Consider the following 5,247-nt stretch of genomic DNA (forward strand, 5'->3'; position numbering starts at 1 on the left):
GATGTTTGTGGAACCAGCTGCCTGATGGCTCTTTTAACTTCATCCCACAAATGCTCGATTGGATTGAGATCTGGTGATTGTGGGGTCCACCTAAGCAAGGTAAAGTCTCCCTCATGTTCTTTTTTTTAATATACATAATTTTATTACAAATTTAAAAAAACAACAACAAAATGCAACAGTCTAGAAAACCCAAAATTTACTATTGATACTAATTCCTATGAGTTTGCTGTGCTACCATACACAAGAAATTAAAGAAACCATTAAATACTTAGAAACATTTAACTTCAGAAGCCTTAAAATCTAACTGTATGTAGTAGCCCCTTAAAAAGCTACAACCTGCTTTTTTTTATAAAACTATTTTCTCTACAAAAAATCTTATCAGCTAAACAAAAATCTGTACAGTTTTTATACTGAAGCTAATATTGAGCTGCACTTGAATTCACATTCTTAGCAAAACAATTGCCTGAGAGCACACACACATACTCTGCACACATCATTACAGGACAGCCTTTATTCTTCATCTTCATCCTCTTCTTCTTCATCATCATCATCTTCCTCTTCCTCCTCATCTTCTGGTTCGTTTTTCTTCTTTGAGCCAGTTGGCCTGCCAGGGCCCTTCTTTCCCACTTCACTTTTGCCCTTGGCACGGTATGCAGCAATATCCTTTCATATTTCTCCTTTAGCTTAGCTGCTTTTTGTTCATATGGCTGCTTATCTTTGGCTGATTGTTCAGACCACATTTCACCCAGTTTTTTTGCAGTAACCCCAATGGATAAACCAGGGTGTTCACTTTTGATCTTTGGGGGATGTTCAGAGCAAAACAGGAAGCAGGCAGATGGAGGCCTTTTAGGAGCATTGGGATCTTTTTTTTTTTCCTTTCTTGTCACCTTTCGGGGGAACATAATTTTTCATCTCCCGGTCATAGTGAGCTTTGTCACTCTTTGCCATATCTTCGAACTTTGACTTTTCCTTTGCAGACATGGTCTTCCATCTCTCCGAACATTTCTTGGAGAATTCAGAAAAATTGACGGAAGTGTCGGGGTGTTTCTTCTTGTGCTCTTCCCGGCAGGTTTACACGAAGCAGGCATACGAGAACATCTTGCCAGCCGTGGGCAAACTGTGGCCCGCGGGCTGGATCCGGCCTGTTCGGCTGTTCTATCCGGCCTGCAGAGCCGAAAGAGTGGAGGGTTCTCTTGCTCTCCCCTCCACTCCTTTACTTTGAATTTATATTAGTTCACACAAACACTCCATCCATGCTTTTGTTCTGGCCCTCCAGTCCAGTTTAAGAACCCATTGTGGCCCTCGAGTCAAAAAGTTTGCCCACCCCTGATTGCCTCATGGCTTGTCGGGGTCTCCTTTACCCATGATGACAGATGGCTGCCACCTGGTGGTAGGTTTTCCTCAGAGTCCCGCCAAGCGGCAGGGTCCAACCGAGATGCTCCCTCGCTGGGCTCCAACGTGAAATGGTTTATCGCTAAGCCAATCCTCAGCCTCTTGTTTTTCCCCCTCATGTTCTTGAAACCACTCCTGCACAATACGAGCACCGTGGCATGGTGCATTGTCTTGTTGGAAGAAGCCATCTCCATTGAGATACGCCATCAACATGATAGGATGAACTTGATCAGCAACGATACTTAGGTATGTTGTGCTATTCAGACGTCGTTCCACACGAATTAAAGGGCCCAAATCATGCCAGGAAAACATGCCCCAAACCATAACACTGCCCCCACCAGCTTGAAGGGATGTACTCATGCATGTGGGGTGCCTGCTTTCATGCTGTTTCTGCAAAATTCTCACTCTGCCATCTGCATGATGCAACTGGAAACGTGATTCATCGGACCACATGACTTTTTCCCAATGCTCGACTGTCCAATCCTTGTGTTCCTGTGCGAATTGGAGACGTTTTAACTTGATAACTGCAGGCAGCAAAGGTGTTCGAACTGGCCTTCGGCTTCCATATCCCATAGGATGCAGTGAACGGTTAATTTGCCTGCAAACGTCAGGTGGTCATAACAATCTGGCCACTCAGTGTAAATTTCTTACAGAAGAATTCCAAAAAATATATGTAGATAACACTAACCTAATACATGGAGCTTGATTCTGATCTCCCTTGTGGGTGGATTGAACTTAGTGATTTGCCTCTAAATAAAAGAGTATGGGAAAGAAGAATGGTGACTTTCAATAGAGAAACCTGCTAAGTACTTCTTGAATCAAGTGATCAATAGTGATCTTCTAGTGAAGTTATATGGATATCACATATCTTCTCATATATTGTGATAAGAATGACACTTCACTTCTGTTTTAGATGTGCCCCAAACCTATAACACAAAGCTAGTCATGAGTAAAAAGATAAGAAAACATCAAATTAAGAAACATTCTATGAAATACCTAGACTGTTCTCTTCAAAACTGTCAAGGTCATGGAAAACAAAACCCGAGAAACTCCTGCTACAGAGGGAAGTAAGGAGCCCTGAGAACTACATGCGTTGTAATATCCTAAGTTGGATGCTGCCTCCCTCCCCTACCCCCAAAAAAGAACGCTAATAAAATCTAAATAACAACTGGATTTTAGTTCATGGTAACGTAGTGATATTGGTTTCTTAGCTTTGACAATGATGCCAGAAGGGGAAACTGAAATTAGCTCAGGAATAGACAGGAACTCTGTACATTATCTTTGCAAGTTTTCTATAAAACTAAAAGTATTACAAAATAAAAAAAAAAATTAAAAAGAGGTGAGATGTAAGCAAATGTTTGGGTGAAATAATAGAGTGGGCCTGGCAATATTGGAGCTGACTGCCCCTGTAGAAGTATTCCAGTTAAAGGAGGGAAAAAAAGGCTGATGAGTGCCTGGATTGTCAAGAAATGGGCAGGAGACAAGTGTGTCTTCCTAGAAATGAACAAGTGAGAAATCAGTAAAAGAAGATAAGCTTTTCCTCCAGGGAAGTAAGACGTGTATGTCTGTGTGTGTGTGTGTGTGTGTGTGTGTGTGTGTGTGTTAGCATGCATGTATGTGCCTGTGTTGTGTTTGTAGAAAACTATGTCAGTATTGGCAAGATTTCAGATGTGGTTTTTGTTTCACAATTTATATCAGCTACTATTTTGGTTCTACTCCCATCTCCTAACTACAAATACATTGTCAACTTTACCTCTTGACAGGAGGATTTTTCTCTGTGGAATCAAGGACAATGGAAAAAAAATATAGTCTGAGTATTTTCATACTTATTTGCATGTAAAACATTTATTATTTCTGCCAAGGACAAAATAATAATAAAAATTACTGTACTTTCTAAAATGCCCCAGATCTGATTTCTCTACACTAATATTAATAATAATTTTATTGGTTATGACTACAGTTTGAACTTAATATGAATAATTACAAATTGGTGTATTTTTTGTATTTACTTTGTGTATAATTAAATCTTCACTTCTTTAGCACCTTTTTAAGCACTCAAAAAATTATCTTCTGCCTCTGCTATAAGAAATGATGACATACTGCCATTTGCAACAACATGAATGGAACTTGAGAATATTATGTTAAGTGAAATCTGTCAGTCAGAAAAAGCTAAGTACCATATGATTTAACTCATATCTGGTATGTAAAACTGAAACTCGTGGACACAAACAGTTTGGTGGTGGTTGCCAGAGGGAAGGAGGTCCTAATATATGAGACAGAATATTTGATTTTGGATGGTGATCACATGGTTGCTGATCTAAATCTATATGTTTATGTTGACCAATGTTAACCCAATAAATTCAATTTTAAAAAGTTATCTTCTGTTCCAGTAAAAATGTTTGGCAACTATGACATATCCTACTTAAGATGGCAGCAATATTATATAAGCATTATAAAACTATACTTAGAATCTGAAGATATTTTTGGAGTTGCAATTTTTTTTAAGTTTATTGTTTTCTTGGTAGTTGTGATATAATTAGTCATAAATCCTTCTACTTTCACTGGTGTTATAATAGCACAGTGTTCAACTCTTTTAAAAGGTTTGTTCTCCACCCAAAGGTTTTCAGCACTTAGGTGAGTTTTGTACAACTTTATACTATACCAAAAAAGCTTCACTTAAATATCTTGCTAATTAAAATAAGTAAATAATTTTATGTCATCTGTTCTTACTGTTTATATACCCAGTTTCTACACTATTAGATTATTATTTCACACATAAAATTGTGTGTCTCTAGGAAAAAGCAATAGAGTAAATCAAAGTTTAAATGCCAGGTTATACTAATTTCCTAATATAATTAAAAAAGAAAATATTTTACTTGTTGAAATTTTGTCAGAATTAGCAAACATAGTCATTGGAGATTTTCTAGTCTGAATTTCTTATCAAATGCAACATAATTTTTTCCCAATAACTATGAGAAGTTGTTAATTTGTTCTCTCAGACATGTGTAGGATAAAGGATTAATTACTTATAAGGTAATTGGCATATTTAGAGGTAGGGTTGTGTGTGTGTGTGTGTGTCTTATATTTCATTGAGTTGGCTCTACTCCTAACAACCCTATGAATGAATGATGTCCACAATGTTTCCTCAACAGCCTTGCTCAGCTCCCGTAGCTCATGCCCACGGCTTCTTTTATGAAGCCAATCCATCTCATATTTGGTTTTCTTTTTTTGCTGCTGCCTTCTATTTTTTTCCAGCATTATTGGCTTTTTCAAAGAACCCTACCTTCCCATGATGTCCCCCAAGAAGGACAGCTTCAGTTTTTTTTTAATATTTGCTTTCAGCAATGTTTCAGGCTTAATTTGCTCTTGTTTGTCATTCTGGGGGCCCAGGATATCCATAGTTATTCTTCAACAGCATATTCCAAATGAACCATTTTTTTTCCTATCAGCCTTTTTCCCCTTTCCTTTTGCATTCATGCATAGTGCAGTAATTCAGAATGAAAGACTGTGGATGATCTTAGCCTTTTTCTCTACTGACACATATTTGCTCTTGGTGATCATTCCTAATTTTTCCATTGCTGCCTTTTTGAATCTCAGCCTTCTCTTTGATTTCTAGGCTGCAGTCTTTGATTTGAATTGATGACTGAACCAAGGTAAGCAAAATCTTAACAATTTTCATACCTTTATTCTCTATTTTAAATTTGTATATTTCTTCCCTTGTTGTGACTTTTGGGTTCTTGATGTCCAAAGGCAGTTACTTTGGCACTTTCTTTTTCTACTTTTATCAGAACCTCCTTCAAATAATCAGTAAGATAGCATCATCTACCATCTACATATCTTAGGTTATTGACATTT

At 37.7% G+C, this 5,247-nt stretch overlaps 1 pseudogene across 1 annotated transcript; it reads right to left on the reverse strand.

Annotated features, from left to right (window-relative positions):
• Positions 1–510: 510 nt before the first annotated feature.
• Positions 511–1,098, reverse strand: LOC308243653 (high mobility group protein B2-like; annotated as a pseudogene). Its single transcript has one exon. The product of its transcript is annotated as a high mobility group protein B2-like (transcript).
• Between the last annotated feature and the right edge of the window lie 4,149 nt (positions 1,099–5,247).

The sequence above is a fragment of the Plecotus auritus genome, assembly GCF_963455305.1.
Source record: "Plecotus auritus genome assembly, chromosome: 3".
NCBI classification, from domain to species: Eukaryota; Metazoa; Chordata; class Mammalia; order Chiroptera; family Vespertilionidae; genus Plecotus; species Plecotus auritus.